The 21,957-nt window shown below is 56.1% G+C and overlaps 1 protein-coding gene across 3 annotated transcripts in view; it reads right to left on the bottom strand.

Annotated features, from left to right (window-relative positions):
• The window catches only part of ELFN2 (extracellular leucine rich repeat and fibronectin type III domain containing 2), a 56,567-nt gene that overhangs the window by 12,903 nt on the left and 21,707 nt on the right, over nt 1-21,957 (bottom strand). Inside the window, exon 3 of one of the 3 annotated variants that reach the window (XM_027967763.3) lies at nt 3,433-8,051. The exons of the other annotated variants lie outside the window; for them this stretch is intronic. The gene's annotated coding sequence lies outside the window, so the exon portion shown is untranslated. The remainder of the gene's footprint in view (nt 1-3,432; nt 8,052-21,957) is intronic. 3 annotated transcript variants of the gene reach the window in all.

Raw genomic sequence — 21,957 nt, forward strand, 5'->3', positions numbered from 1 at the left:
CTTCTCCCTGAGCCGGCTGGCCAAGGCTCCCTGAGGTGCCACTGACACTGTCCTTGTGAATGCCATTACCCAGGATTAGGAGAACCAAGGACCCCTGGGGTCCAGCCAGAACTCGAGGGGTAGGCGGCCACCTCACCTCTGCTGGAAGCACAGCACCAGGCTAGGGGTCCCAGAGGTTGGCTGCCACCGCTCTGCCCTCAGGGACAAAGCCTGCCACCCCCTGGGAACTGGATACTGGGTCTTGTCACTGTCTCCACCTCACCAGGGCTTCTTGGGCAGGCTGCTCTGGGCCTTGCTTCCTCACCTGTGAAATGGGATAATTATACCTTTGCCCCTGAACTACTGTCTGGTAAATGAACCATCAGGATTTCAGGTACAAAGAGCCCCAGCTGCAAGACAGAGAGGAAAAGAAAAGCATGGATGTGGGAGGCCACAGGTCCTGAGAGTGAATGCTGTGCTGTGTGACACAGGGCACGTTAACTAACCTCTCGGGGCTTCAGTCCCTTTCCCATAAGAGCGACACAGCTAAACAGACTCATCTGCATCTGATATTTCACATTCCTTGAATCTCGTGTTAGCCCTGCATGGTTGGTGCTGTTGGCTTCATCTAACAGATGAAACACCAAGGCCCCCTCCTTCTCCAGCTTCCTCCAAAGAGCTGGGTCCATCACAGGGACTGGACATGTGGGCCATCTTGTAGGTTTCCTGCCCCTTGAGTAAACACCTCCCTCCCTACCAGGAAAGCATGTAAGAGTGGACCATCCGTAAACCGAGAGAGAATTCAACATATCCATTCATCAGGAGGTACTTAGTCCAGGCCACCTATGCTCCTCCAGTATCCCCAGGCAGATGCCCACCTCAGGGCCTTTGCACATGCTATTCTGCTTGGCATGCCCTTCCCCCAGTATCCACACAACCCCACTACCTCACTTCATTCAGGTCTCTGCTCAACTGCTCCCCTCAACCTCGCCCTCCCTGATACCAAATCTGAGATGATTCATTTGCTCTGGTCCCTTCAGAGCTCTCAGCAATACCAGACACCATTTAGCTCCTTGTCATTCCCTCCCCGCCCCCATCATAAAATAAAAGGAGGCTTTACCTTGTTCGAAACTGTAGCCTCCATGCCTAGAACAGGGTCAGGCATTTAGCAGGTGCCAGAACATGATGTGTGGAGTGACAGATCAGGGCTAGGGACAAGGACGAGGGACAGAAGGAGATCCTAGAGTCCCTGACTCTACTGAGTCAGGACTTGAACCATCAGCGGAAAGGGTTCCACTACTGATGCAGTGCTCACAGTGTGCAAGAAATGTGCTGAGCCTTCTCTTTAGCCTCATGGTTCTGCTGATGCCTCCTATCTCAGATGAGGAAACAGGCTCAGAGAGGTGCCATCATCTGCCCTAGACCACATAGCTGGGAACTTGAACTGGCCTGAGCTCTTAGAACTACCAAACTTCCCAGGATCCCTGCAGATATGACTTCCCCTGACTTGAGTACCTCCAGGGACAGGGATCTCAGCACCCATCTGAGGCTACTGACTCCCTTCTTGAACAGCTCTGATTGTTAGAGGTTTCTTTATATTACAAAGCGAGACCTAGCTGCTGAACCCCTGTCCGCTCATTGGTCCCAGCCTGCCACTGGCCAGACACAGCCCATCTGGAGCCACTGCGGCCAAGAGCCCTCCTCAGAGGTCCTTCTGGTATTTGTTCAACTGCATCTCATGCTTCTGCCATCCACGTACCCAGCCTAAATGGCCTCAAGCCCTCTACTGCTCTTCATGCTCCATGGTGTCAAGCCCCACGCCCTTGGGTCCAGCCGTCCTGGGTCATGCTTGCTGTCAAGGTCCCTCCTAAAAGGGGTCACCTAGAGCTGAGCCTCAGCACCAGCATGGTTGGAGCAGTGACAGGCACCAGGGACCCTCTGCCTCACTAGCTTCGGCTCCCTGGTCGTTAGAGCAGGTGAACATGCACAGCAGTGTGTCCTCACCTCATCCAAGATGCCAACCAAGCCCCCAGGCCCCCTCGCACATCCTGCCAGGCTGCCCCGATGCCCTCAGAACGTCGTCAGGCAGCTCCGGGAAGTATCTGTTTTGGTTTCACCCGAGGTGCCGGGTTTCTGTCCACTCCCATTCAGTCACGTCTTGTTAGTCTCAGGCCTCCGTGCCAGCTGCTCCACATCTCGGGGGAGCTGGCTCCTGCCCCCTGACACTGTGGCACCCGCTCCCAGCTCCATGCCCTCATGCACCAGGTGAGCAGGCTGTGCCAGCTGCATCCATGTCACAGGGAATCAGGGAACAGGCCCGCGGCTCAGCCCTGGGGTTGGGGGGGGCACGCTGTCCAACCAGCCACACACTCGCCCACGCTCTTACGCACCCACACAGCATCACTGCACACCCACTGTGTGCCTGGGATGTGTGTTATTGCAGACAGACTTGCTCTACCTTCACCGGGTTTCCAACTTACCCAAAAGAGCTTAGTAAGAACACGGCCACATCAACAGCAACAGTTACGGGGGTTAATTGGGTTGGCAAGGCCTCGATGCATCGTGCACCCATCTCCAAGAGGAGTAACCTCGGCCAGAGAAGGGGGCTGGGCTAGCTTGCTGTGCCACGCGCTGTTATGACACTCGGAGGGCAGGCTCTCTGTGTCACCTTGGGCAGGTCAGCGCCTTGTCCCCCTCTGGGCCTCAGTTTCCTCATCTGTTTATAGGGAGAACAGCTGAGTGCTTGTGTCTCTCTGGTTTGCTGGGGCCACCCCCAGCCCTCTGTGACCGCTCACTGGGTCATCTCCCAAGAGCCCCACTGGGGCCTGGGCTTCCCCTGCTCCCAGGGGTGTTGGATCTGTTGTTGGCACCAGTGCTGGGTCCAGACCTCCGTGGAACGAGGCAGGCAGGAGGATGGAAGGGCTTTGGGGAAACCACCCAGCAGCCTGCTAGGAGAGGCCCTGACACTGGTTCTGTGGGCAACTCTTCACATGGCCCACTCCCTGGTACCCACCCCCCGACCCTGAGCAACACACCATCCACCCCAGCCACCCCCAGGACTACTGTGTAGAGCATGTGACCCTCCTGCTCACAGCCAAGAATGACCTGTATTAAAAGTCTGTCTCCTAGTCCCACCGCAGGAGTCATCTCTGGCTTTCCCCGAATCCCCCAGGCCATTCAAGGGACTGCCTCCTCCATCTGACCTGTGATTCCCCAACTGACCCCTGCTTTCCCCCACCTGACCCTTGCCTCCCCACCTTGCCCCTCACCCCCACCTGGTCCCTGCCCTCCCCCATCTGGCCCTGCCTTCCCACCTGGTCCCTGCCGCTCACCTGGCCCCTGCCTCCCCCCACACCTGTCCTCTGCCTCCCCCACCTGCTCCCTGCTTGCCCCTTGGCCTTGGCTCCGGCACACCCCAGGCCCCGCTCAGCTGCAGCCCCGGGCACTACTCACCAGTCTCCACTGGACCCGCTCTTTCACCAGTGCCTGCGCACGCACGGCTGCCTCTGCCTGCATGGCCTCCATTCATTCATTCAATAAACATTTATGGAGCACCTACTATGTACCAGGCGCTGGCTAGGCCCACCCTCCCGGCTCTGCTCCCTCTCCAGGGCCCCAAGGGGTGAATATTTCCCTGTTTTCCAACACCCTCAGGGCTGCCCCGGGGCGGACTGGCACGGCTGGAGCCCACGGGGAGAAGCGGAGGCTCCGGGTGGCAAAGAGTGCAGCCCCGGGGGCAAAATGAAAACAGAGTCCTGGGCTGACACAGGTAGGCCTAAGCACTTCTCATGTGAACTCACTTAATCCTCTGCACAACCTCATGAGTCATGCTGTTTTCATTCCCACTTTACAGAGGAGGAAACTGAGGTTTCACAACTGCTACAAAGTGGCTTTGACCCTCCATGGCACCAGGCTCTGGGTCAAGACATACTATGAGTTCCTGTTTCATCTGGACAATGGCTTTAAAAATTTTTTTTGAATTACTTGCCAATGTTGATAACTTGGGAGATTTTATTTTTAAAATCCCCACTTCTGGAATGACTGGAAAACCTGGAAGAACTGGCTGCCCACCTTCTAAATCCCTGCGGAGACGGCGGATGGCGCGAGCCTCCCTGGTTCTGTGGCTCTGGGACACTCTGAAGGCATAGATCTTTTTGTGGGGATGGCAGGTCTCTGATTACGAATCTGGGGCTCAAGATCTCTGTAGTTCTTTGATCCTAAAAGTCTACTTGGCTTCTGTGTCACTGATGGTACAAGACTCCCTGGCCCATCCACAACCCTTGCTCACCTCCAAGCAGGCCACCGGAGTAGGGACCCCTAACCAGGAGAGCACCCCCACACCCCTGACCTGCCTGTCACCCTGCGTGGTCCCTGGCTCTTCAACAACGCTGCTCGATTTGCTGGGTCAAGTTGGGGGCTCCTGCTGGGGTTTGGGAGTAACGGGCTCCCAAATATGATTCCTACTCCATAAAATATTGCCAGCCAGGATGGGCTGAGGCTCCCACCAAGGCTGCTGTGAACACCAGGAGGCCTAAAGCCTTGGCTGCTCAAGCCACAGCCCAGAGCAGGTACTGCGGCAAAGGTCTCTGGGGCTTCTAGAATGGCCCCTTGCTCCTGCCCCTCCCCCAGAGCTCAGGTTCCCCTTGCTCTGCTCACCTGGGACTCCTGCCCACCCTCCCCACGGCCTCTCCCAGGCCGCCACCTGGGCTCATAGCTGGCCAGGGCCAGGCCCGTCCCAGGGTGACAGCCTATCACAGTCCTGAACCAGGTGGTCGCATGGGGTCCTTCTCCTAGCCCTGAGACTGGCTTCTCTGCATGGGTTGGGGGGGGGGGGGGGGGGGGGCATGGCTTGCAGGGGCCTGCAGCTGTGGCACCAGAGAACAAGGAAGCTCTGTTTGGGCAGGAGGAGCCCCGGAAGTGCCCAGGGGAGGGCCACCCCATGGACTGCCGGCTGCACAGAAACCACAGCCTGGGACACGTGTCCACCAAGTCTACGTGGCCAACCCATAGAGACTGGCCCTCCTTAGTGTTCTCCTAGAAGGACAGGCCACCTTCAACTCAAATCCCGGCCCTGCCACTGAATGAAGAGTGTGGCCCAGGCAAGCTACGTCTTTCCTCTGAGTCTCAGTCTCCTCTTCTGTAAAATGGGACTAGAAGGGCGCAACCTCAGAGGGTGGGAGAATGGAAGCTTTGGAGCAGGTCTGGCACATAGTAAGTGCTCATAGCTACGTCTAGAATGGGTATGATGGCCTGGCTCACAGGTGTGGCACAGTGGACAAACAGGGTCCCTGTGACCCATCGCTGCAGCAGTGGCAGGGAGGAAGGGATGAGGCCCAGCCCTGGACAGTGTCTGCCTTCCTGCCTGTTCCTGCCCCCTCAGAGACCTGCTCCCACCCCTGCCTTTAGCCTGCTCCCCAGCCTCGGTTTCTCTCCCGTTGCCAAAACACAATGGCTGTTATAATTAACGGATTATCTCAGTGCGACAGCTGTGGTCCTTTGAAAATTGGGTTGAATAACAAGATCCCGGCGTATGGTAATTTCTTTTCATCCCCTGCTCCCTCTTTCTCTCTCCCTCGCTTCAGCCTTGTTACGCATGCAAATGTTTCTTCCCCTTTCCCTCCTTCCCAAACACCTCCTCCTCCTTGGTGGCCCCTTCCTCCTCGGGATGGCATGGGGGACAGACCACAGTTCTGCTTCCTGGTGACAGCCAGGTGGGGGCTGGTCCTCCTGGACCCCTCCCGTGCTCCTGGCGCTGGGCAGATTGCCTGACGCATAAGTCCCTACACCCCAGGATTGCTCCTTCCTGCCAGGCCACTCCCTCCTTGGGCTACTTTGCAGGGACCTTCCCTGAAGCCCTGGTCCTCACTCTCTGATCTTCCCAAACCTACTTCGCCACTCCTACTGCCCAGCATCTCTGCCCCTCCCAAGGCTTCTGTTAGCAGCTTGGTACCAACCACCATCTTCCTCCCACTGCCTTCTGGACCCCTCCCTGGCACGTGAAACTCCGCCTGTCCTCATCCATGACTGGACTCGCCTCCCACTGCCCACCTGCTCCCCCACCCCTGCTCCTCTCCCCTGTCCCTGAGCCAGGCAGGAGCATCCCCACGTGCCCACACCTGGGTGGTCTTGGCGTACGCCCTCCCACTGCTCCTGTCCCGCTGCAGTCTCCTTCCTCACCCCAGGTGAATTTCTCAATCTGCATGCTCAAGGGTCTCCCTGCCTCCACTCTCAGCACCCCCTCCACCCAGCAGAGGAGGAGCATTCTAAACATACATCGGAGCATGGTGCTCCCTTGCTCAAAAGCCTTCACCGGCTCCCGTACTAATCTGGGAAATTCCCAACAAGGATCATCTGAAGCTCAGCCTCTGGGGTCTTGCGGAGCTGGTTTCCTGCCTTCTTCTCCTGCCCTCCTGCTTCCCTCCACCAATCAAAATTGTCTGGCTGGGGTCCCTCCTGTGGGTTCCCACGGCACCCTGGGCTTCTTCCATCACAACCAGAGTGAAAACCGCTGCTGTGACTCCTGAGCTGAGTGCTCTGAGGAAGGGCACTAAAGGCCAACACCAGACACCCAGTAGGTTCTGAATAAACATGTATGGATGACTGACTGAAAGAAGCCTGCTATCTCCCTTTATAGATATGAAAACTGAGGCTCAGAGTAATAACTTGCTCAAGATCACACTGTTTGTGCAAGACAAAACCAGGATTTGAACCCAGGTCTGTGATTCTAATGCCAGTCTTTCCCACTCCCTGGGGGTGGGGGGAGGACTGTGGGGGTCAGCTTCTGCACAGATCTCAGGGGATTTGAACCTCCCTCCAGCCTTAGCTGGATGATAGGATGGGACTCCCTGCCCATGCTGTCACTGCATTGACCTTGGACTCCCAGGGCCTCAGCCTGCTCATCTGTAAAGTGGGAAGGAGCCTTGCCTCACTCCCATCTCAGGGGATGTCTGTGGGGACAGAAGCTCAGGTCTTGGAGAAAGCCAGCCCTGCTAACATCTGAGGGTTCACCCACCCCCACCCTCCAAACCCAACTGCGCTGCCCTTGGCAGGTACTTCTATGAGCTTGGGGGTTCCTAGGATGGCTGGTGTCACACAGGACAGAGATGCGCATCCCCTCCCCCCACCCCGCAAAAAAAAAGTGAGAGCTAGTGGAAGAACCATGGGAAGACTGAGGGTCAGATCATGACCTTGGGCAAAAACTTCCCTCTCTCAGCCTCAGTGTCTTTGTCTGTGCACGGGGCCCAGTAGTGCCCACTTTATGGGGTTGCCATGGGAACTGATGTGCAATGTGTCCAGCACATGCAGGCACCACCGTGGTCACAGGTTCTACAGGAACGTGATGGTCAAGTGTACGCAGGAGAGAGGGCAGGTGAAGGGGGCAGCACAAGGCAGGGCCACTGTTCCTGACTCTCAGTCCTCAACAGCCCACAGAACAGAGCTCAAACCCCAACATGAAGCCTTGGGTCCCCCCCTCCCTCTCTAACTTCACACCCTACCACATCCCTTCTCAACCTACAGAGTTATATGGATTCCCATCTACGTGTCCCCTGGGCCTTAGCTCATGCTCTTCCTGACCCTGGGGTACCACTTCCACCTTCCCTACCCCCTTGCAGCCCAGGCCTCGTGCCTCCTCCTCCAGGAAGCCTTCAGAGATTTCTTCTCCACAGGAAGGGTGTGGGCCTCCCTACCGTGCCTTCCCCCATGCCCTGATCCCACCCTCATGGACTTCTGGAAGGATCCTAGAGATTGTCTCACCCCATCCCACCCCAACACTTGTTTTACAGATGGGGAAACTGAGGCACAGGCAAGGGACAGCAGCTCTCCAGGGATGTACTTGTACCCAGGTATCTGCTGCTACCGTACAGGCAGCTTCTCTCCTGGAACTGAGATGTCCTTGTTCAGCCCTTGCTTGTCTTCTCCTCACCCCCCAGCCCAGAGCTACCTGAGGACGGGACTCCATCTTCCTCTCTGCGCCCCCACCCCAGTGCCTAGCCTAAGGCCTGGCGCATAGTAGGCACTCAGTAAATGTCTGTTGAATTGAATTGCGCTCAGGGCGGCCAGTCGTCTCTGCTCTGTAAGAGAAGCATAGAGTTAGTGGAGCCGTTCCCATGGCGACGGGGGTGGGAACCAAGCTGGTGGGGTGGGAGGGCAGCCTGGCCCAAGGACCCCAAGGGCCCTGGAAAGGAGAGGGTCTGGGAAGCTGGAACATTCAGACTTAGAGGAGTCTGAAATTCTGCTCCAACAGGCAGCACAGCCCTGACAAGTCGTACCGCCCCTGGGGCCTTGGTGGCCTCCTCTGGCCATTGGAGAGGATACTCCAATCCCTAGGGGCTCTGAGGACGGCTTGTGGTGAGGAGCAGAAGAGATGTGAGGAGGGTAAACAGTGACTCCCGCTCACACTGAGCCCTCAGCGCCTGAAACACCAAGTCAGGTGGAAATGATGGCCCATTCTACAGACGAGGAGACTGAGGCTCAGGGAGGCGGGGAGCCTTCTCCCCTGAGGCCGCACAGCCCGCATGCTTGATCCCATGCTGTACACACAATCTCCCTGCAGAGAACGGAGGAAAGCGAGGCATAATAAAAAAAAAAACCCCAAAGACGCTGAACCCACCAAAAGGTGGCTGGAGCCCAGGCCCGGGCTGAAGAAAGAACTCCACACACAGGGCCCAGCATGAGCCCCACGGCTGTGAAGGTTCAAAGCCTTTCAGATCCAGAGGCTGCAAAGGCCTGGGCAGGCCCTGATGTTAATATAGATCAGCAGAAACTATAAATACTTGGCCAGGCCAGGTATTGCAGGGCCAAGCCCATGGAGCAGCCCAGCAGTGGCTCGAACCCTGGCCCCCTCTTCCTTGGGCCTCTGATCCCCATCTGTCAAGAGCAGGCTACAACACGATCATGACAGGTTCTTTTTCCAACAACCTAGAGTTCCCTGACCCAGTCAGGCTGGCAGGGGGGGCCTCAGGGCCCAGACTAGAGTCCCAGGAGGAGTAAAAAAGGATGCAAGAGAGGCTGCCCTGGTCTACCTGGGACAACCAAGGGAGGGCTTGGCTGGGCCTCTGCTCTCTGGCCTGGAGCCCGGGAGAGACAGGGAAAGGGGCCTAGGATGCCAGCCATTCACTCCTTCACTTTTTCATTCATTCCAACAGCCATCCTCTGAGGATCTCCTGCTGGGGGAGCCGAGAACTCATTGCCAAAAGGCACAGCCTCAGGTAGATAGATGCTCCAGTGAGGAAGACAGCAAGGCAGACGAGTGCGGCAGGGTAGAGGCCAAGCTCAGGCTCTGCGCCCCATCCCAGCCTGCATCACCTGACACTAGAGTCCCACCTGCATCTGCCTGGACCTCATCAAGGCCACGGATGGGGAGGGCAATCTCGCTCCTCCTGTAAACCCAGAGCCCAACCCGGCACCAGGAAGCACTCCATTAGTATTCACAAAAGGACCGAAGAATGAATAAAACGTCACGGAGCTTAAAAGAAAGGGCGTCCATACCCAAGGCCATGACATGGCAGGGGCGGGGCAGGGGAGCAGGAAGGAGCCCACACAATTAATACACAATTTGCCCACTTGAAGGATGGAGAAACAGACTGAAAGAGGCTAGGGGATGTGCCCAAGGACCTCAAAGCTACAAGAACGGCCCAGGACCCGCAGCTCCCCAAATATAAGATAGGCTGGTGCATATAAATTCCAGATACAGCTGCTTCAAGCATCAGAGGGGTAACGTTTGCAGAGTCTGAGACTCTCCGACACGCTGAGCACAGGTGAGGGTGCAGTATCCCATCTTCTTTCCAAAGCCTCAAAACAGCTCTGGGTGGCAGACAGACCCTCATACCACAGACAGAAAAACCGGGGCTCTGGGAGAGGGTGTAGGATTCCCCAACCCCAGGTCCTTCTTGGTCAGTACCTCAGTGGGACTCTCCTGCTGACTGGCAGTTCCACCTCCAACCCCTCCGAAATTCACCAGCAAGGGGTGCAGACCTGGGCCCGGGCCTGGATCTGCCTCTGCCGACTGGGTGACTCGGGCAGGGACCAGCCCTCCTTGAGCCTCAGCTTTCCCAAAAGCCATCTCCTCTACCCCACGCAGCTGCTTCAAGGAGCAGAGCAAAGAGCACGCGTGCACGATCAGTCACGTCAGTCGTCTCCGACTCTGTGACCCTGTGGACTGTACCCGCCAGGCTCCCCTGTCCATGGGATTCTCCAGGCAACAATACTGGAGTGAATTGCCATGCCCTCCTTCGGGGATCTTCCCGACCCAGGGATCGAACCCTCATCTCTTACATCTCCTGCATTAGAAAGCAGCTTCTTTACCACTAGTGCCACCTGGGAAGCCACAGAGGAAAGATCAACCCCCTTACAAACTGTAAAGTGCTAGTGACATTGAAGGGAATTTAATCATTACTGTTACACTTTCCTTCCTCAACCACTCCTCTGCCCTCCTTTCTAACAAGGCTATGACAGTTTTTATCAGATGCCCACTACGCCTGCCTCTGGTGCTAAGGGGCTGTCATGAATTTCATCTCCAGGATCTTAGGAATCATTTGCTATTTTTATGCCCATTCTGCAGATGAGGACATGGAGGTTCAGAGAAGTGATGTGACTTTCTCAAGATCACACAGCAAGAAATGAGAGCACTTAGCCATGACCCTGTATATCTGCTTTCAAGTATCTGTATATTCAGCCCTTTGGGGCCGCTAGTGTCCTCCAGTTCACTAATGCCCACCTGTTCCCTGGTTTATCCAACTTCCCAGATGTATGCAATATTCATATTTCCATCAGCAGCAGCTCACGCACCCTTCTCTGAGGCCTTTGGGAGCCCCATTAATCATTCAGACACACCTGCATATTCATTAACTTACGAATTAATACAGGGCCCCTTATTACTTCGGGCCTGCTGCCTGCATTAAAGATACTTCGACTTCATTCATTATTAAACTCCTCTGATAAATGATCACATCCGTCCTTCACAGAGTGGGGCAGCGCCCAGGCCCCCAAGCTAGTAGGTCTGCACCAGCTGCTGTGCGACCTTGAGCCAGGCCCTCACCTTCTCTGGGCCTCCCGCATGTTTACCTGATAAAATGAGGCAAAGGACAGTCTCTAAGCACTGCCTGGGCTTGTCAAGACTGGCCCTGTCCCATCCTTCCACAGGCTCCTTGAACCCTTCCCTGCACTTACAAGTCTTTCCTGGGCTCACATGATCCTTTGTTCTCCATAAAACAGGAGCCAGTTGTCCCTGCTGTTTTCCTGATCCTCTCCCACCAGTGGCCTCCATTCACATCTGGGCCTGAGCCTGGGCTTTGCAGCCAGCATCATGTATCCTGAGCTAAGCTGGCTTGGCAGACCAGAACATATCCCAGATCACAGAGGCCAACTGACTCCCGTGGCCAGCAAGGGTGGACTCCATCTGCCACACAACAACAACGATGATGACCACGACAATAATCATAAGTGCGCCCAGCATTTCCTGAGCACACACCAGGCCCCAGGCCTTGGGCAAAGTCCTGCATTGTCTCAGCCTTCTCAGAACCACGTCCACGTTACAGATGGGGAAACCAAGTGCAGTGAGGTCAAGGCCATCTCCCCATCTCACTTGGGATCCCCAGCTCATCACCATCACACACTTCGGTTGGAGGTGCGACCCTCGGTCAGCACCCTGCCCTGGCTCCACCCTTTCCTGACTGGGTCCTCTGTACACCGACCCTACCTAATGGGGGGTTTCAGGCAACACAGAATGGGCCCCCACTCCCTGGCATACGCTGATCGATCCTCTTATGTCTGGCACAGAGCAGAGCCTGTGAACAAAGCGTGAGGCTGCTGCTCCCTATGTCACCCCTGCTGGCTCCGCTGCCCTCCTGCTCTGCTCCTCGGGCATCTCTGTGTGGGGCTGCTCCCAGGGCTGCTGGGCTGCCAACAGCAGAAGGGCCAGGCTGCCGCCTCATACCGGTGCTGGGCCTGAGGCTTCATTCTCTGGCTGTGTGACTATGGGCCCATTACCAAACCTCTCTGTGCCTCGGCCGCATTATCTGAATCAAACCTGACTCCACCCCCTGCCTCATCCCTCATCTCCAATCCATCCTGACACCTGCCCAGGCCACACACCTGAGTGTTCGAGTCACTGATGGCCCTTGTCTGGAAGGTGCCACTGGCTCCCAGCAACTCCAGGTGTCCCCTGGGTGCCTCCCCTAAACCCTTAGCTCAGATGCCAGAGAGCCTCTCAAAATAGCCTGTTTATTATGGACCCGCTGAGGACCTCTCTCTTAAAGCCCTTCCAGAATCTTCTGTGGCTCCAGGCTGAAGCTAGAAGTCCTTCTGAAGGTCAAGGCCCTATGAGGCCTGGCCCAACCACCCACTCCAGACCCCTCTCCTGCATCCTCCCTCAAAGCAGCTCTCCCCTCTCTCATGGAGACTCTCCTGGCTCTTGTCTGACCCCTGATGGCATCTGTCACTCCCATATTGCCCAGCCATCGAGCACAGGGTGTTCTCCACGGCAGCTCCAACCCCTGGCACAGACAGTCAGCCTGGCAGTACTGTGGCCTGTACCAATGCCTCTGTCAAGTCCAGAGAGCAAACCCACAGGGCTGCATTGTGCCAACAAGGAACCCAGCAGACTCGGCGAAGGCCTTGCCACTCTTCATCTGCATGCAGACACAGCCCCTGCTTACACAGCCCCCCCGTTACCTTGTCAACAGGGTGACAAGGTAAAGGTCGTCGGACCTATTTCTCAAGTGAGAGGTTCAGAAAGATAAAGTGGGTTCCCAGGTCACCACTCATCAGTGGTGGGGCTGAGGCCAAGCCTTATTGCCTGGGCTCCAGGCACCGAGCACTAACCACATGCCAGACCTCAGTGAGGTTATACATTAACTCATCCAAGCCTCTGCATAGCCCTGGGAGATGGGCACAACTATTACACTCATTTGAGAGAGAAAGAAACTGAGGCCCAGAGCAGTGAAGCCACTCACCCAAGGGCACACAGCAAAGAAGTGAAATAGCCTGGGACACGCCGAGTTGTAGTCGTGCAGCTAGTCTGCCCCGCCAGCTCTGCTCAAATCTCCCCAGGCCTCTGCTGCCAGGGCTGCCCTGGGTGAGAAGCATCTCCACTGCGGCCCCCTCACCAGCCCCAGCTCCATGGCAGCAAGGACTGGAGCCACGCCCTTCCTTTCGTGCCCGGGGTCCATCATCTGGAAGAGGGTGACAGACCAACCAGGGGCCCTTCACCAGCAGCATATGATCCCCACACCTAAAGCCTGCAACACACTAGGCCCCGGACTGGCAAAACAAGCCTCTGGGGATCACCAGGGGGTGAGGGACCCTGGGTGGGAAGGGGCAGGGGTCTTATCCAGGGTTTAGGAGCAACAGGGTTCAGGTGCCTGCCTGCTGTCATCAAGAGCAACATGAAGCCAACAGGAGAAGACGATGGTTAACTGGGGGGCTTGGCACCTCTGAAGACCTGCCGCCCAGGACCTGAGGGGGCGGGGCATCCCCAGAAGGGACTGCACCTTGCCAACTAGACAGTCCACAGCTAATGAGCCCCTGCTGCGGGGCTGGGCTAGGACTCCCGGCGCAGGGCAGAGGAAACAAAGATGGGCAAGGACGTCTCTGGCCAGGAGGGAATTTGGGCAAGAGGAGACCCGGCACTCAGGCCCTGGGATCTTGGCTATTTAAGAAAACCCTCCTGCGGGTTACTGGGTTGGCCAAAATGTTCATTCAGAGTTTCCATTATGGTTTTCTATTTCCATTTGTACAACAGAGAAAGTGTTAGTCCCTCAATCATGTCCAACTCTGTGACTCCATGGACAGTAGCCCTCCAGGCTCCTCTATCTGTGTAATTCTCCAGGCAAGGATACTGGAGTGGGTTTGCCATTCCTTTCTTCAGGGGCTCTTCCCGACCCAGGGATCAAACCGGCTCTTCTGCATTGTAGTCAGATGCTTTACCATCTGAGCCTCCAGGAGGTGAACGAGCCTCTAATTTCTCTTAAGAGAGAATCTGAATTTTCACAGATTGGGGTTGCTAAAAGTGGGATAACACCAGTGGATTTCTGGGTACTTCCTCACTGCACTCCCAGTGTGAGTGCTGAGTGTGGGGACCATGGACAGGTCCCATTTCAGCCCCAGGCCCCAACTTAGGGGTTCGGCACACAAAGGTGCTCAGTAATTCTGGCCAAACTGTTAGTGCATCATTTCCAGGGCCCTGTATCAAAACTACTGTGTGTGGCAAACCCCCGCCCCTGCCCCAGTCACCTCCCTCATCCACTTTCAGGCCCTCTCGGGTACTTGAGAGAAAGTCAGAGCTGGCAGCCTCCTCAGCACATCTGGGCTCCTGACATGTAACAGGTGAGGAAACTGAGTCCAGAGTGGGTGAGAGTCTTGCACAAGGCTGGCAGCCACATCCTTTCTCCTTCAGGCCCCCGCTTCCTGCCTCAGCTCCCCAAAGGCTGCTGCCCCTACAGGCTCTACAGTCTCCACCCACCTACGTGTGGCCCCCCGCTCCAGAGTGACCTCGGGCATGCCTTTGGTCCCCCAGATCCTGGACTTTAGCTTGTTGGATGTCTCCCCAGGTGCCCTGAAAGGCCCCAGGCTCAGCCCCAGGTCATCTTCTCACCCAAGCCACTTCTGCACACGTCTCTTCTTAGTCAAGGTCACCACCACCCTGCCTGCCTGCCTGCTCAGACCACAGATCTCACCATCACAAACTCCTCCTGCCTCTGCCGGAAAAGAATAATGAGACCAGCCACCAGCCCCATCCTCAAAACATCTCCCCCATGTGTCCTCTGCTCCCCAGCTCACCAGGACCTGCCGCCATCATCACCCCCTTGCCCATCATGGCTCTGTTTTTCTCCAGTCCCTCCCTCATGGCGGCCAGGGGGAGTCTTGCACAGGGCAGCCCTGACACTGTCTCTCTTCCTCAGAATCTTTCTGGGAGTTCCCTGCAGCCCTGAGGACAGGGGCCAAGTTCCTTCCTGGCATGTGAAGCTTCCATGAGGGGAATCCATATCTTCCCCACCTCCTGCCCCAGCCCCTATTCACTCTCCTGGCCCACCTCCCTGACTGACAAAGGCCCTTTCCTCTCCCTGCCACTTGCCACCAGTACTGTGAACCCCTACCAGCTTCAGCTCAGGCACCACCTCCTCCAGGAAGCCTGCCCTGAACCCTAAGCCTGGCCTCACCATTCCACAGCATCCCTGGGCTCACAAGCTCCAAGCGGTATCCCCGTGGCACAGTCACTATTTCCCTTCCTGAGAGCCAAGGCAACACCGTGTGTCCCTTCAGTGCCATCAAGGGGCCTGGCATGGAGGAAGTACCTGGGGCCTGGGGACTACAGGGGACTAAAGCACAAGAACTACACAGCCCCCGGGCATGTCCTTCCCAGCCTGCCTCTGTCCCTATCCACCTGCCCACCTCCCCACTCGCTGAGTGGACCTGCTTTTACTACTGATGACAACATGGCCTCCCAGCTCCTTGTCATTGTTATTATGACCACTCAGGCCTCAACCAGTGCTGCGGCTCCTGTGTCCACCATGGTCCCAGCCTGCTTGGGGCAGCATGGTCAGGCAGGGGCAGAGGAGCAGAGGAATGCAGAGAAGGTGGACAGAGCCCCTCCTGGGAGCCTCACCTGGGCGGGGGGGCTGATGTAGCTGACCTTGAAGAAGACCCAGCAGCTCTTATCTGGGCACACAGGGCCTCTGTTTACAGATGAGGAGACTGAGGCTCTGATCAAGAGCAAGCAGCTAATCTGGAGCCTCATGGCCAGTGAGGGCCAAGCCAGGGATTCAAACCTACCCACCAGACTCCTGCCCACCCTCCTTGCACTAGATCCGGTAGCTTTCAAAGTCAAAGGATGGGACTCGTTCACCCCGAGTCCAGGCATTCCAGGAGGCCACGGGCACTGAGGACAGAGCGCCCTGCACACCCTCAGTTCAGACACTTGCTCTGTACCCCTGCCAGCTGTGTGGTCTCAGGGAGCCTGAACAGCTTCTCTGAGCTGATTCCTCATCTGCCCCTGAGGATGGGAGGCTGCCCTGCAGGCCTGCCGTGAGTGCTAAAGGAGACAGAAATGACCACAGCCAATAACTACAGAGAATCTCCCAGGCTGGGCTACAGGTAGGTTAACTCCCTTAAGTGGCCCCACAAGAGGCAAATTCTTACAATATCCCCATTTTACAGACAACAAAATGAAGGCACAAAGGATCTTCCCAAAGCCTTGCAGCTATAAGTGTGGACCTGGGCATGCAGCGCTGGGCAGAGAATGATCAGCACGGGATGGGTCCTCACTAATGATATTCCTTTCCAGCTCAGACCTTCCCTTTAATCCTTCAAAGGCATCCTGAATAAGCTGGCCTCTCCCACCTCCACTGAAACCACCTGCTGGGTCCTCCTTCCACCTTCACAGAGTGAACCCTCTCGCCCTCAGTGGCCCAGATCAAATACTTCTCCCCTGAGCCTTTCCTGAGCTCCACCACCCTCCATCCTCTCCATCGCCACCTGCTAAAGTTACCCGGATGGGTCCTGCGGTCTGGCAAACAGACACCTAGAAGACCTTGCCTCTGCCCAGTCCCTGCACAGCTGCCTGAAGAAACTTCTTGAAGCATAGCCAGGTTCATGGAGCGCCTCTCTGCTCGGAAGCCTCTGGGGCCTCCCAGGCCCTTATACCCACAGTCAAGATCGGGCTTGGTCCCATCTCTGCAACTCTGCCCTCCGACACCCCTCCTGCAATGAGGCTACTGTCCAGAGACACGGCACCCCACTCTGCACACAAATGCCTCCACGCACACGTGCCTGCGCAGACACATGCCCACACACACGTGCCTCCCACACACATGCTTGTGCACACACATGCCTACGCACACATGCCTCCCCCCACATGCCTGCACACACACATGCCTGCACCTACACACACCTACACACACATGCCTGTGCACACACATGCCTGTGCACACACATGCCTGTGCAGACATATGCCTGTGCACATGTGCCTCCCCCACACATACCTGCACACACACACGCCTGCACATATGTGCCTCCGCCACAACCTGCCTGACTCCTCCTACTTGGGACTCTCCCTTGAGCCCCCCTCTACCACACCAGCCTCCCACTCCTCAGCCTGACCCCAGAAGAGCACCGTGGAGAACTCCCCTCCCCAACTCCTCAGCTCTTCCTGCTCCTTCCGTCCTGATCTGCATCATCCCCAATACCGTTTCTCAAAGCCGGTGGCGGGCTCCCTCTTGCTGGAAGACTACACAGTCTGGACTCCTCTGACCTGTCTGGAGCTCCCAGGGCCTGTCGAGACTCCTGCACCCCATTTCCCCACTCCAAGGTCCTCACATGGGAGCTTCTTACCCTTCTCACCCAACACCTCTTGGCCTTTCCCCTTGAAATGGCCACAACCTGGCATGTCCCACTCCCACCTCCTGCCTGCTACTCCTCAGACTCAAAGCCACTTCCCACAGGAAGCCCTCCAGCCCACCCAGGCATCAGTCAGCCTCACCTGCCTTCCGCTTGGCTGTGGAATTCCTAATGGCAGGGACTGTTCTCATTCACTCCCAATTCCCCAGAACCCTGCACGATGCTCAGCCCACACCAGACGCTGGAGAACTGTCTGCCGAATAAACACGCTGCTTCCCTCTTGAGCTCCCAGAGGCAGAGGAAACAAGTTCCATTAGCCAACCATGACCAGTGTGAATCCACTCGCTTCTCCCCACCTCCGCCAGCCTCCAATGGCTCACATCAACTACTCCTGTGGCCCTCACCTTCCTCCCTGCCGCCACCCCCACCTGCCTGCTGACTTCCTGAAGAACCTCCACAGCCCTCCCTGACTTCCTGTCTTCACCTCTCTCCTCACTCGTGTGCTCCAGCCCCAGGGAAGGCCGCCTTGCTCCTCTGGGTGAACGAAAGAATGAGAGTTTGCAGCTTCCTAACGCTGGACCCTCATTGAGCCTGTTTTTTGAGTGCAGCCTCTAAGCCTCTGAAGGGCAGGACATGGCTTACTCTTCCCAAGATCCCCGATACCCAGCACAGAGCAGGAGTTCGAAAGTTTCCATGAACAAATAAATGAGGGACTTCCCTAGTGGTCCAGTGGTTAAGAATTCGCCTTGTGATTCAGGGGCCTGGGTTTCAATCCTTGATCAGGGAACTAAGATCCACATGCCCACAAGCAACTAAATCCACGCACAGCAACTACTAAAGCCCGAAGCCCATGCACCCTGGAGCCCATGAGCCACAACTAGAGAGTCTGTGCATCGCAACGAAGATCCCACATGATGCAACTAAGACCTGACACAGCCAAATAAACAAACTCTGGTTGTTTAATCGCTCAGTCATGTCTGACTCTCTGCAACCCCAAGGACTGCAGCACTCCAGGCTTCCCTGTCCATCACCAACTCCCGAGGCTCGCTCAAGCTCATGTCCATTGAGTCAGTGATGCCATCCAACCATCTCATCTTCTGTCACCCCCTTCTCCTCCTGCCCTCAATCTTTCCCAGCAACAAAAACAAATGAATGAGCACTGGATTCAAATCCTGACGCTCCTGCCTGGGCCTGTTTCCTCATTGCAGTCCTTGACCTCCCTTCTCCAAGGCTAGGGGGTGAGGGGAACACAAGGGATGTGGGGATCAAAAGGTGGAGATCAAATGACAGCAGCGCCTGAAAATGCTGTAAAACCACACATCACTACACACCTGGAAGGGACTATTCATTCCAAAGCAGTGAAAACGAGGCTGAGGTCAAGTATTTCACAGACTCATTCATTAGTACCGTTTCTCAAGCCCTGGGCCAGGAGCAGGGCCTCCCAGGGCACTGGACACAGTGGCTCTGCCCCGAGGCATTCACAGCTCAAAGGCAAGAGTGCAGGAGACCAGGCATCTCAGGGAGAAGGTCAGAGAGCCGCTGGGCTTCACGACAAAGTGGCTGAGGCCCAGTAAGCGTTCCAGGAAGGCCTCCTAGAAAAGGGGTCTGCCAGTTCTCAGATCATCCAGCTCCACCGGAAAGAAAGGGAACCAAACAGCCAGGTTAACTAGGAATACGGGCAGGCCAGCCCCACAAGCCAATGTCATCTCAGATGAGCATGTACTACTACTACTGTATCCATTTCACAGGTGAGAAAAATTGAGGCACGGAGAGCTAAAACCACATGTCTCAGGTCCCCCAGCTCTTGGGCAGCCAAGCTGGTGGTCTCTGGGCCTCCTGCACCTTCTGAGGCCCCTGGAGAGACTAGAAACCATGTTTAGAACGTTCAACCTCTGAACCAAGGGCCACACCACTCTGATGGCATCCAGGTCAGCTGCTTCCAGACACAGCAAGGACAGACACAGCTGTTGGTGCCAGGCACACAGTGGGCCATCAGGAAACAGATCTGAAGAAATCCCAGAAAACAGCTGCTTCCTGTGAGCTGAGGGGCAGCTGCCCTGGGGGGCTGGTGAGGGTCCAGGTACCACACAGGGCCCCGGGAGCCCTTCCTTGAATACATGCAAATGAATGGCATAAATTTCTACTTACTTAACTCCACAAATGCTAACAAGCTCATAAAAAATAAGTTATTCTTCCTCAGCTCCACAACACCCTGCGTTTGTTTAATTTTGTTTTTGTCCTTCTCCCAGCCTCCTCTCCAACAGAAATGAAAAGCCACATCTTTGGGGCTTTCCCTACCAAGTGGGTCTGCCCTTTCCCCTCCCCCATTCTGCCCCCCAGATAGGAAACCAGGGTCCCAGGAATGGGCTCTGCTCCCTCCCCCACATCTGTGTGATCTTGAGCTCTGACTTAACCTCTCTGGTTTAACTGGCTCAGTTACCAAGTAGGAAGCACGCGTGCACGCAGCTGGCCTCTGGGTCAGCGTGAGGATCAAACATGGTAATCCTAGTGAAGTGCTGAGTCTACTCCAGGCACAGAACAAGCCCTCAATAAATGTCAGACCTTGTTATTATGTAAAGAAGAGTTAAATAGCTCCCTTCCAGTTAATCCATCTGTAGGGTTTGCCTTCTGGGCCAGCTGGCTGCCCATGGACAGGTTTTGTTGGTGGGCTCAGAGCTGATGCAAATCTGGGTTTGATGCTATGAGGCAGAGCCTTTACCATAGGCCCCACCATACCCTACTGCCTTCCTCAGCCCGGATGCTCACATTTTGTGACGAAGCCCCTATGGGCATCTGAGTTAGCTACCCCTAGTTTATGCCTCTCAAAAGCTTTTCCAGTGGATCATTGATCACATCATTAGGCCCAACTCACAGATGAGGAAATAGGCTCACGGATGGGCAGCGACTTACCCACAGTCCCTGAGGAAGGGACTGCAGAACCAAGGAGAGTTTCTTCCCCAATCCTGGCCTGTTTTCTCTCCAGCACCCCTGCCTCACCATGCCAGCTTAAGAGCCACCTCCCTGGTGGCGTCCCTGGAAGAGCAAATGGCCTATTAGCCAGACGATGGCAAGCCTAGCAGAGCCCAGCACTGGGGCCTCCAAAAGATGGGGCCTGGGCGTCAGAGCTGCCCTTTCTTCCCAGGTCCCCCCTATAACATCTACCTTGAGTGCACTTCCAGGAACGGCCCTAGTCAGACAGTGCACCTCGTTTGCCCATACTGGCCCCCTTCTGCTGGCACAAAGCCTAAGTAGCCATGGCCCCAGCCAGCTCCAATCAGTTACCACCAGCTACAGCCCCATGAGCTCCTATTTTGCGGAAGAGAAAACAGGCCCAGGCAGGAGAAGAACATTCCCTATGGTTACAATGAGGGAGACTCAAGCTGCGGCTTTTGAAGACCTGGCTTGTCCCACCCTCCAGCCAGCATCAACTAGCAAGATCCAGGAAGCAGGGCCAACACTGGAAGGGACAGCCCCTGAGGCACCAGCTACAACTGCCACCACCGTCCCCCACCCCTGCTGGCCTTGATTTTCCATCTGCAGTGTGACGAGACCCAGTGAGCCCGTCTTAGAAAGGAGAGAGGTAAGGCTAGGAGCCTCAACAACTCAACAGTGTGGCTGTGATCATCATCCTCAACTTCCCCAAGAAGTAGGTGGGACCACTGTCCCCTGTGTTCCTCACAACCCCTCTCACAGGGCACCCCCTGGCCCGCAGCCAGCAGAGGCACAGAAGCAACGAGTGGTTAGCACAGACTAAATATTAATACCATGCTGAGGGCTTTTCATATCCACTAGGTGGATGCTGTCATGCCCATTTTCCAGACAAGTGGAACCACAGAGAAGCTAAGTAACTTGCTCAGGGTCGCTCAGGAAGAGACAGTGCAAAGTGGACTGGTGGACAGACCAACAGAGAAATGATGGAGACCACAGCCCTGGCTGTTGGTGTTCAGTCAGCAAGATGCAGGCTTAGAGGATGCCAGGAAGGTCAGGATGGAGGAGGCAGAGCTGAGTCAGAACCTGTGGCCAGGGTAGGGGGCCCCATAGCTGCTGCCAGCTGTAGCTCTAACAGCTCCTGACCCTGGACACCTGCTGCTGCAGCCCACATGCCCATGCTAGTCTCAATGGCATCACCAACCAGTTCAGGCCACTTTCATTCTTCCTTTCTTACCAGTCTCTCAAATCCATTCCAGGGTACCCCTCCCCAGGTAGGTCGAGTCATAGCGTGGTTCCCAGTGGTTCAGGACCTTGTCCAAGCTCCCACCAAGCCAAGAGCGACCGAGTGGGGACGTGAACCCAGCTCTTTGATACACCTATCCTCTCCCTCCTCGATTCTCCAAGGGCACAAGGGCACCATCAGCTGCCGCTGGAGAAGAGGGTGGGGCCAGGGCCTTGAGGGGTGGGGCCAAGAGAGGCAGGGGCGGGGCCTAGGAGGTAGAGGCAGGCGGGAGAGAGAAGACTGGATCCCAGTTACCTTGGCAACAGAACTAATTAATTCCAACTCTGGTTCCATCTGTGCCTTGGCTGGATGGGTGGTTTGGGCTCGCGGGTGTTTATTTTGAAGGAAGGGGAGAGAAGTGGGAGGAGCTGGGAGGCTGTGGTCTCGGGGGCCAGTAGGGGCTGACACCCCCACAACGCTCACATATAGCA

This window comes from Ovis aries, chromosome 3 (genome assembly GCF_016772045.2).
Source record: "Ovis aries strain OAR_USU_Benz2616 breed Rambouillet chromosome 3, ARS-UI_Ramb_v3.0, whole genome shotgun sequence".
NCBI classification, from domain to species: domain Eukaryota; kingdom Metazoa; phylum Chordata; class Mammalia; order Artiodactyla; family Bovidae; genus Ovis; species Ovis aries.